Source organism: Cupressus sempervirens, chromosome 7 (assembly GCF_028749045.1).
Source record: "Cupressus sempervirens isolate cs-2001-9-10 chromosome 7, ASM2874904v1, whole genome shotgun sequence".
Taxonomy (NCBI): Eukaryota; Viridiplantae; Streptophyta; class Pinopsida; order Cupressales; family Cupressaceae; genus Cupressus; species Cupressus sempervirens.
In genome coordinates, this window is record NC_143124.1 from 433,038,713 (window position 1) to 433,051,446 (window position 12,734).

A 12,734-nucleotide genomic window follows, 5' to 3' on the forward strand; every position below is an offset into this window, starting at 1 on the left:
AGTTTAGTGGCAGGTGTGCAGAGTTGGCGAATCATAGGCCACCACGTGGCAACAAGTTGGTCAAAGCTTGTTGACCCAGATTGAAGGAGAGGGCAAATTTGAAAAGTTTGAAAAAATAATTTTTTTAATATATTCTCTCAAAAATGCACGTGAGACCTTTTAAATTAAAAAGGGGCTTTTAGTATAAAGTCTGAACTTTAGGATTTTTTAAATTTGAAAATTTAAAATTTCAATGAGTTGTAGATTTGAGCTCTTATAGCAGGGGAGTGTTTTTCAAATCAACTTTTTGGGAGTTTTCGAGAGGCTAAATAGGCAATGATATATATCGTCAGAATTGTGACAATCCAAATTTTTTGATTCTGCAGTCAGATTTTGCACAGAATGCCACTGGTTCCTACTACAGGAGGTTTTGTCCTAGATGCCTAATCTGTAATCGCATTCAGGTAATCGGAGTCCATAACTGATTTTTAACATAGCAATGACTTGAATATCAGTAAAAGCTAGTAAAAATTCAGTTTGGGTCGAAATTTGTTCAGATTCATTCAGTAAAAATTGAGATTTCACTGGCATTTCATGAGGCAAATTAGATATTTTTATGACTCACAGGTTTTCATCATTTAGGAAAGGATATTTGCAAATCAGTTACAGGAATGATGAAACAAAAATCAGATCAATGGTAGAAAGAAGAGAGAGTGGAGGGAATTTCAAGTGGACAGATAGACACATAATAGATCTGGGAGTTCTTTCTTCCTCTATATCTTTCTTTCTCTCTTTCATTGTAGGTTGTTGGCAATTTTCTCTAGGTAATACCAATAGGGTTCCAGTGTTTTATTGTTGAAACCACAGCTGTAGATGGTTTTACTTCCTAATTATGGAGCTGAGCTCTAGCAGTGAAGGCCATACACCTATTTGTGTGCAGATTTTCATTTCATTTCATGCATTGTTTCTGAGATATGATAATGGATGCTAGATTATGTGTATTACCTGGAGCTTCATTTAGTTTTAGTAGTTTAATGTATTCAGTCTTTTCATGGATCAATATACAAAAGGAGATTTACAGGAATTATCTGAGTTTTCTAATTTTGTCTCCTAATTCTTCATGTGTTATTAACTTTGGCATTAAATGGATAAGGTTCATTTGATTTAAGGTAGATTGGATGAGTTGTATGTCAGATCTTTTTTGCTGTTGATTCAAGGAGTCAAGTAAACGCTTCATAGTTCTGGTAGGGTTTCTGGGTGCATGAAGGGGATATTGCATAAGTATGGGATTGGGGAATTTCAGTTGATAAACTTGATTGTAAGGCAAGCAAGTTAGGTCATCCTGCTGGTAATGACTCTATGTTTCAATGGATAAGGCACTAATCACTAAATCAGATGCAAGCTGATATGAATGTTGTTTGCACAAAATCTTTTAATCAAATCAATTTAGTTTTTCATGTTTGTAGTGGGCATAAAAGTTTAACCCTCACTCAGCTTCTGAGATTCATAGATTTGCACCTAGCTACTGTAGATCCATGTCATTTCATGAGTTATTAAAATAAATAAGGGTTTTATCTACTTAATAGATTCAGGTATATGTTTTTGCACTGGTACGGTATTAATTGAATCTGAGGTCTACCCGCCTAGGTTTAGTAGAGCCTGAAGAAGAAGAAGGCTTTAGCCTTATAGTTGGCCCTGTGTCTGAAATGATATGTTGATAATGGGAGTTAGCTGCCCCTAGATGTGTCATATTTTCATGGAGATAATTGAAAACCCTCCAGCGTTTTCAAACACCAATAGGAGGCTCGAATTCAAAGATCCACAAAAGATGAAACATTCTTGATGTGCAAAAAAGAATTGCAAATTGTATTGAATGAATTAATTACAAAAAGAGATCAATCCTTATTTAAGGAGATCAAAACCCTAAAAGGTAAAATCTAGGTGCATGATAATAATTAATAAAAGAGTTAATTAGAAAATATCTAATTACTCTAACACCCCCCTTAAGATAAAATTAAGGAGTAGCTTAAAACTTAGAAACTACTACTAAAAGTAGAATTGTGTCTTGACAACAAGGCTTGATGAGGTAGCCAAGCACAACCAAATCTCCGTAAAGAGGACAAATAGAGAAAACCACATGGGAAAAACCCTACTCTAAAAAGAAATGGAAAGAATGCTGAAAGAACTACTAAAGGATTGAAGAAGCCTCCAAACTAGAGAATCTCCCAGAAGATAGGATCAAAAGAGATGATCATGTAGAATACCACTGAAGCATGTAGAAGCTGCAAAGCTTTGTCAAGAGTAACTGGTGATCTGAAGAACCTCCACTAAAATAGAACATGTCCAGGTGGAGAAGAGTATAATATGCACAAGTGGTCTTAGGAAAACAACTAAACTCAAAGATACATATGACATAAAAGACCAAATCCTAAAGAGTTGATCAATCAAACATGGAAAGATGAAACCAAAGTAGGAATGCAAAGAAGAGTGTCTATATGGTAAATGATCCATCTCACCGAAATGCATTGGTATTAACCATTGCATTTTCTTAGTACACATGAACAAATACCAAATACATAGCTCACTCCATCGAACTAAGGAACCATAAGAACTAACATAAGAATCCCCCTCATGCAAACAAGGTGAGGTGACATGCAACTAAAAAAGTGGGCCAAAAGAACTACATGCCAAGGAACCAAGATCAAGATACACAAAAGAATACATGTGTGGACTGAGGTGATCAATCTTAGACATGTCATGAGGCTAATGTCATAGAAGAGAAACTCATTGGACAAAGTAATATGACAAACAAAGGCAAAATGTCAACCCCCCATGTCACTTCAACCAGAGGAGTGCATACACAATAAGGCATAAGATATGGTGAATCCAAACAATGCAATAATATGTATAAGTGTCCTTAGATGACACTTCTTGAATTAGAAGAAAAAATAACTCAAATAAAAATACAAATTCAATATGCAAGAATACATACAAATGATGTCTACAAAGACTAGAACAAACATAAGGCTTATACAATAGATAATACAACCCATGAAAAATCATCTAAAGAAAGGAAATCGATCCCCAGACCTAAACTTACCAAGATATCCACAAAAATGAAAAAAAAATGAATAGAATGTGTGTAGAACAAAATTTGGAAAAACAACCAGCATCATTGGAAAGAGCTCTAAAAGACTTTTCCAATGATATAAATAATTCTCAAATCAAAGACCAGATGCTCAAGATATGTCTCTCAAAGTACAAAATAGAAATTTTGACTTTGACAAGAAAAAGAACAATAAAAAACATCAAAACTGAAAATTTCTTATACCAATATGACAGGCTCTGAACCATCTTTTTGGTAATATCTTGTTTGTGGAAAATAGAGGCCATATGCCTGAGATATGAGCAGAAACATGAAGGTAGGTCCAAACAAATCCAGGAGGGAAAATAAGTTGATGATGCAATGCTGACATCAGCAAGTGATGAGCATAAGTTTGACGGTCAAACAATTGTTGAGGCAAAAAAATGCTTGAAGAATGATCCCTTCTGGGAAAAAATGTCCTTTTCCAGATGAGAGTTAGAAGTCGCCAGAGAAAGAAAGGCAGAGTCAAAATAAAAATATGATATCCAATAAAATAAATGAGGCATGTGTTTTAAAAAAGAAATACCAAATCTGCACTTCCACAAATAATGCCATGAATACAGAGAAAACCACATCACAAACCCAAAAGTTTGCCTGACAAATCGGCCTACTAATTTTGGCTAGTAGATATGCCACATGGACTAGAAAATCGTGTCCAAAAAGGTGTGAATGTACCCCCTAAAAAAAGGTCACAACATAAAAAGCCCAATAATAAACAAAAAAAGGAGGCTGATAAACTTGGGAGGCCACGTGGAAAGGCATGGGGCCCTAGGTGGAGTCTTACATGGTTTTCTTGAGTGCTCTAAATGATCGTGAGTTGCAAAATTAATGGCTCCAAAAATTTTGAGGAGGTTGATGATCTCAAGGCACAAAGATGCTTGCATGAGAAGGATATAATGAGCCCTGAAATTGTGGGTAGATCCAAGAGCACCACGTGGAGGTGCCCTAAAAAATTGCACAAATCTCCAAAAAATTGAATTCGCTGAACGTAGCTAAAGACTAGTTGAGTGCTAGAAAATTGCCCCCAAAACATACATGTGCATATCAAAATGAGCCTAACCAGAGACCTATCAATAACAGATGAACACCCTCAAAGGATGTTGTGCATGGAGAAATATGACCAAGCCATGGTGGAGTTCGCCCTTAAAAAATGTACAAAATCCAAAATATGATAGTGTCGTCAAAGCAAGGAAGGGCACTTTAAAATGTTCCTGGAGTGGTCTAACAAATTTCATCAGATGCTTAAAGAGCCCAAGTACATGTAACACAAGTCCAATGCAAAGTTGGGTACAAGGGTTCATCCCAAAAACAATTCTCCTCCCCTTTTCTAAAAAATCAATGCCTCCTTTGAAATAAAAAATGTGCACCTTTTTTTTTTTTTTTTTTTTTTTTCTTAACAAAAAAACATTGCTTGAAAAAAAAATTGCCTCAGATTTCAATATCGTCCAAATGTTATGTATTTTACATGGAAATGGGGATTTTTGAGCACTCTGAGCTCAATAATGATTTTTTTTGGGCGTAAAGTGCTATAAAAATAGCCCCACTAGATCCAATACAAAACACTTTTGAAAATTGAAACCCTTTGATAGACAAAACACAGATCTAAAAACTAAGCCAAACCTCTCATAAACAAAACATGGGCATGAAGATCTATTGCTTTGATACCACATTGGGGTTGATGAAAGATCAACCCACAACTCCCAAGAATCATTGCATACAAACACCTTTCATAGAAAGAGAGGAGAAAAACTATGGAGTCTCAAATTCAAAGATCCATAGAAGATGAAACATTCTTGATGTACAAAAAGAATTGCAAATTGTATTGAATGAATTAATTACAAAGAGAGATTAATCTTTATAAAAGGAGATCAAAACCCTAAAAGGTAAAACCTAGGTTGCATGATAATAATTTAATTTTTTTTAAATTATTATATGCCTAAAGTTTAGCTCAAGTAAAATAGAGTTACTTAGAAAATATCCAATTACTCTCACAAAACTCTAATATTCAGTACTTGCAATAGATTGTTTGTGCTTCTGCTTCTTATCTCTTGTGTTCTCCTATAGAAAATTATAGCTAAACCTACAAGAAAAATAAAGTCCTTTCGTAAAAGAGAGAAGACAAGATTTGAAAAAAATAGAGTTGAATGCATATGAATGAAATCCTTGTATCGAACACTTTACAATATGAAAATAATACATAGTTTATACAATATAACCATTAATGAAATTGAAAGAGGCATTAAGAATTGAACCACACTTCTCCATGGTAAGGTCAATGCAAGTAAAAAATGGAACACAAGTTATCTTTATATCACGAGAGAAGCAATAAGCTTATAGTTGTCCTAACAGTTTGGATCAACATTTATAAAAAATGGAAATATAAATTAGTATTTAATCCTATATTTGTGTCTATGGTTCTTGTTGTCTCCTTTCATTTTTTCGATAGGTACTGAATTTTAAGTATTTGATAGGTATTATTGAGAACTTATTTTAAAGGCAACTTTAATCATGTTCAAGCTTCTAGCTTGGTTTTTTATTTACAAACTCACACAAAGGTTGTGTTCTTGAATTTTTACGGGAAAGGCTCTTGTAGTCACTTGTGAATAATAATCCCTCACCTCTTGCATGCCTAATCCTCCAATTACAATCCTCACAAATAACTAGTACATGATAATGAAAGGCCACTGAAATATTCCAAATTGGTACTAATTGTCCACATGTATATGAATATTTAATTAAAAATTTGTATAAATATATAGTGACCACAACACATGGTTACTAGGGATTTGTTGATAAGTATCAACTGAAAGAAATATTGATTAGAGGAATGCTGGGTTCTGGAATTATTTTGGCGATTATATCACATGGTTATTGGTGAGTCTATGAATAGTCATTCATTCCACTTGTAAGTAATCAATTTTCAACCTTTTTTACATTACTAATCGTCTTTATTCATTTTAAATACCCGGAAGATAAACTAGCACTTACACCTAAAGGGGCAAGGGGTACGCTGATAGTGCCAAAAGGTGGAAGTCTATATAAGATAGTTTCCATATATATTCTTTCTAGTCGTATATAACACCATAAAAGTAATATAAACAATGAAAAAAAATATTAAAAATTAATATTTTGACATAGACAACAATTAAATCCAAGATAGTTACATTCATATTCTTAAATACATATAAGAAATGTAGAATACGATAATAAAAATCCAAGATAGAAATCACAATGTTTTAAAATTGTCCATTAATTATTAATAGATTTCCACAATTTAATGCACATTAGATATAATAAAAATTATGGTAAACAATGACATCAATAGCTTATATTGGATATATGAAAATATGCATATATTAGTTAACTGTATTGCATCACCACATGGTTTGTCTTTTCACCATACCTATAACGCAAAAAAATTATAGATAAGGAAAAGATGAAGTAAACACACATAGAGTCATATAAATTAAGGGAAAGTATGATAATTTGTACCTCTCCATTCTATAGTGAGAGTTTTTGCAATCAAGACTCTTCCTTTCTTCTGATAATGACAAATGATTTTTTTTCATTCTTGAATATTAATCAAAGGAACCTGGTGGTTCTATATGAAGGTTGTCTAGTGATTTAACTCTTAATATAGCCATAAAAGTCTAACCTTTTTGTTTTGTTGTATCAATATCAATTATTGTTTTATGATGTGTAAATCCTTGGGATTTATGTATGATGAGTTCCCATGATATGGATAGAGGTATGTTTATATGATTATCCAAGGTTATAGGTGTTATAGGCAAACTTTTTGGGTCATATTGGTCCCAAGGTGGGACATTGTAATCATCAAATCAAACAACCATGCATAAAAAATAGTTCTAGGAGTTTACAACTTGATGTATACACAACATCTACCATCTCCCCAAGTGATCCATTTAAAATGACCATTTGAATCAAAAGGTTTGTTGTTACCATTTTTCATTGGCCTTTACGTAGAAATAATTATTTTAGAAGTCAATTCACATCACTATCAAGGTTTGGTTTTAGGTGCATTTTTATTGCAATACTAAGTGCAACTAGAAGATTTAGTGATTTAAGAAAAATTCTATTGTGTAGCCCAAATAAATTATTTTTAAGTTGCATTGACTAATCAAATGCTCTTTGTTCATAAATATACAATATTTTGTTTGTATGTTGCATTAGTAATTCCCAATCTTGTTCAGTCAATTATGCATCACATATTTTGCAACATGCAGTGAAAGTAAAATTGAGTTTGAGTGTCATCTTAGTGGAAAAATATGGTTGTCAATGTGATATCCATGTTGGAAATGTAATGATAGACATGTGACTGAGAAGGGGGGTGGTGGTGAATAAGGAACCTGATGTAGGGATGGTTGAAGAACTAGGGTCAAAGACACACCCGACCATCCAAATTACCATGTAAGAGTTAACATAGTCGAAACATAACAAAAAGAACATAACCAAATGGGGAAAAAGAGAAAACACTTTTATTGATTCATGAAATAATCAACATACATGCCCAACTATAAGGCCTTCTAGGTTATGACTAGATACAAAATACATTCAAATCCATGATCAAGCTTCAAATTTGGATTTCCAGACACATATGCTTCCAAATTTTGAAATCCTCTAAGTTATTTTTGTGTAGAACTCAATCCTAGACCCCCTTAAATACTTGTGCGACCACAAGTTGGCCTATCACAAAATTAAACCTTACATTAAATGCATGCACAACCACAATTTAACTTACATTAAATATCAACTAACAATACCAAAATTAAATACATGCATGGTCAGCCCAAAATGGAACTAGACACAGACAAATCAGTTAAAGAAGGACCAAGAAAAATGTTGACACTCGGCATTGCTTGACACATACAGGAACACTCGGCACCAATAGGAACACTCGAGACCAACATATTCACTCGACACATGAAGGAACACTCAGTCAACACTAAATTGTTATAGTAACTTGGTATCCACTGAACAAATTGGTTGCAATAGAAAATTGGAAACCACTGACACTTGACTCCAACATATAGAATGAACAAAGATGAGTAGGATAACAAGGCAACCCAAGATGCTCCTGCATCAGACAACTAGGGTTTAAAGAAATAATTCTCTTGAATCATTGAGATGTCACAACCTAAGTTGAATCCAACTCAGATTGAGAAATCCATGGCACATCTTCAATAGGTCTTTTCTTCCACTTCATCAAATATTCATAGTAATATTTTCCTCTTGTGCTCTTGCTAGTTCTCTTATCCAATATCTGTACAACTTCTTCAATCTTCTTCTTAGGATAATCTTTTGATACAACAACTTCATCATCTAACTCATGATACTTATATAAATCATAAATATTGAATATAGGAGATATATCCATGTCATCAAGTAACTCAATTTCCTAAGCATTACCATTGTCAAAAATTTTCAAGATCTTACAAGGTACAAACTTTTTTATCTTCAACTTATTATATGTTCCAACAGGAAATCTTCCTTTCCTGATATGAACCATCACCTCATCACCAACTTCAAAATCATGATGTCTTCTAGACTTATCAACATTCTGCTTATACTTTTGACTACTTTATTTAAACCTCAACTTCACTTCCTTATGCAAAGACTCCATAAAATCAATTTTTTTCCCCTTGTAACACTTCTCTTTTCTTCACCAAAAAAATCTCTAAAATTTGATATACCTCTAGGCTACATTCCAGTAAAAATCTCAAAAAATGTTTTTCTTGTACTCCTATTCACAAAATTATTATATGCAAACTCAACTTGTGCCAACACTACTTCATAATTACTTGTCTTATCTCCAACTAAACATCTCAAAAAATTACCCAAGCTTCTATTCACAACCTCTATCTATCCATCTGTCCATGGATGGAATGCAAAACTAAAGTTCAACTTAGTACCCATCTTCTTCCACAAAGTCTTCCAAAAATAACCAACAAACTTATTGTCTCTATCAGAAATAGTACTTCTTGGTAATCCATGCAATGTCACAATCTCTTTAAAGAAAAGTTTAGCAACATACTTAACATATGATGTCTTTTTACATGGTATGAAATGAGCCATCTTAGAAAATCTGTCCACCATAAAAAATATAGAATCATACCCCTTCACTGTATTAGGTAATCCAAGAACAAAATCCATACTGATGTCACTCCAAAAACCCAGTATTTTGACTTACTCCTTTTTTAACTTGACCAACTCTATAACTCTTCACAAATTTCTAAACATCCTTATACATTTGTGGCCAATAATACTTTTCCTTAATCAAATTCAACCTCATAGAAATTCTAGTAATACACAACTAAATACCTTTGAACAACATACTTTCTTGAATAAAATACTCAACGTACTTACTTATGTGATCTGTTAGATTTGGTTCTCTACACTCTCTCCATGCTTTTGAAAAATCAAGATTAGTATCATACAACTCTTTCATGTCATCAAAACCAAGAACTTCAACCTTCATCTCAATCAATAAAGAATTATTATGCTCCATACATTAGCAACTCTATTAGTAACTCCACTCTTATGTTTAATGAAAAATGTGAAACTCTGCAAGTACTCAACTCACTTCATATCTCTCTAATTCAATCTATGTTGACTTCCCAAGTATTGTAAAGCTTTTATGACCAGTATACAAAACAAAATCCATAGGAATTAAATAATGTCTCCACTTCTTCAATCCTTGAACAATAGCATAAAACTCTTGATCATACACATAACAATTCTTTTTAGCATCATTCAATTTTTCACTAAAGAAAGTAATAAGTTTATGCTCTTGACTTAATACAGCTCCTATTGCACTACCACTTGCATCATATTCAACTTGAAATACCTTATTAAAATGAAGTAAAGCCAATATAGGTAACTTAACAACCTTTTGTTTCAAAGTCTCAAAACTCTTATCAGCTCCATGTGTCCACTTAGATTTCTTTTCATCTCCTCTCATTGTCTTAGTCATAGCATTACAAATAAAACTAAAATTCCTTATAAAAATTCTGTAGAAAATAGCCAAACTATGAAATGATATCTCACCTACATTCTTAGGTGTAGGCCATTACAAAATTGCTTTAACCTTCTCATCCGCACACCATCAATTGAAATTACAAATCCCAAATACACAATCTCCTCTTGCATAAAAGAACACTTTTTTCAGATTAATCATCAACTTCTCCTCTTTCAATCTTTGCAATACTTGTTTAACATGCTCAAGATGTTCTTCCTTAGTCTTACTGAATATCAAAATATCGTCTAAATAAATAACAACAAACTTACCCAAAAATCTTTTCAGAACTTCATTCATTAACCTCATGAAAGTACTAGGTGCATTAGTCAAACCAAAAGGCATAACCAACCATTCATACAAACTATCTTTTTTCTTGAATGTAGTCTTCCATTCATCACCTTCTCTAATTCTGATACAATGATAATCACTCTTCAATCAATCTTGGTGAAATACTTTGTACTCAAACAATCTATTATGTCATCCATTCTCGACATAGGAAACTTATATTTCATTGTGATCTTATTAATTGCTCTAGAATCAATAGACATTCTCCATTCTCCATTCTTTTTAGGTGCTGATACAATAGGTATAACACATGAGCTCAAACTTTCTCTAATCAAACTTTTATGCAATAATTCATGCACTTGTCTATTAAGTTCTTCATTCTCTATAGGTGTCAATCTATATGGTGCTTTGTTTGACAAACCAGATCTACGAATTAGATCCATACAATGAATTCTACTTCTCATTGGAGGCAAACCATCAGGTATATCTTCTACAATAATATCATTGTACTCATTTAGCAAATTTTCAATTTTTTTTGGTACTCGACTCAAACATGTAGAATGAACAAAGATGAGCATGACAATAAGGTGACCTAGGATGCTCCTACATCCGAACCACTCAATTTTTTTCACTTGGAATAATTTTTCCTTACTTTATCAGATTATCTAATCTGTTGTCATGCATGGAACATAAAGAAATATAGAAATCAACACCATAATGTTGGAAATACAATAGGAAAAGTAAACTCTGGGGGGTGGGGGAGGGGTAAATTGGTCCTTCAAAACTTTAACCATAAATTCATTCACCACACATCCATCTCATAATTGTACATGTAAACTAAAATAGCTAACTAAACATATTCATTCATAGTATGAAAGAAAATAACATGCAACACATGTATAACACAAGATATTTGGTTACCGAGAAACCCTCCAAGGAGAAGGTAAAATTGGGGTGGGGACAACACCCAAAAATCTCCACTATTGTAGTAATAAAGTGTATCCACTAAAGGTTATAATGTTTGATCATGAAACATGATCTATGTTATGAAAGGTCTTTCCTATTAAAGTATTACAAAATTGTTAGATCTTACCCTATTAAAAGATTTCAACACCCTATTAGAAGTGTTCTTGGTAAAAGGACTTTAATGTACAATGAAGTAAGCACCTTGTTAAAGGATTTATAATAGCCTATTAAGACTATTCTATTAAGAGATTTAACAGATTCACCTGTTAGAATGTATCAACAATGATCATATGGTTAGCACCCTGCTGCTAGATAACAAATCACCTCTTTCTTGATGTGTACTTGATCCTCACTAATCAAATGTGTCTCTTCTCTCCTCTAACTCCTTTCCTTTGTTCTCCTTTAACTGATTCTAATCCTACAATGTATCTCAATTCATCATACCTTAGTCACCATGAATGCTTTGTTTACCCATGCAAGCTTCTCTCTTTTCTCATTCCACACACATAAAAAGTTTAGGGTTTGTGCTCCTTAAAAAGACCCAGGTGACTTAGGGTTAGGTATGAATCAACAATTGTGATTCAACCATATTTCCACTTAATCCTTCCCTTTTTCTGATTGACTACATGTACTGCATATGAATTCTCAATAAAGATTTTTCCTTATAATCTAAGATTGCAAAAAAATCTTTAACTCATCTCCAAAATGGTTTACATAGTAGTTTGTGCCATTACAAACAACTATGTTAGAACTGTATTACTCAACACTTGAAGTGTTTGATGCTTGACATCCACTATCTCTGCAATGCTGTAACTTGGCCTCTGAATGATTCGATATCCACTAATCACTCATCATTTAAATGACTCAAAAATTACTATCTTCTTAGCACTTGAGTGACTCAACACTTACTAGTTACCCGACATATACTGTATATCTCTTTCTCGATATGTATTATTTGACAACTTATGCTTGATATATATTACTTATTCAACATGAACTAAATAAATGACTTAAGTATATTGTCACTCATATGTCAAAACCAATATGAGATTAACAATATCCCCCTTTGACATGAGTGGAAAAATACCTAGTCATGTATGAATAACCTTATCTTTTCAATCATAACTTAGATAATATTAATATAGTATATGTCTTACGTAAAAAATTTTAGAAGTTATTTTTTTTGAGAAACTTATGACTCATCAGTCATACCTCAAAATTCAATAACTCCCTTTGAGTTGATTATTCTATTATGAACTAAAACTAAATACTCCTGGTGAGTTGATCCTGCATATGCTGAACTATCTCTATTTGGTCTCCACC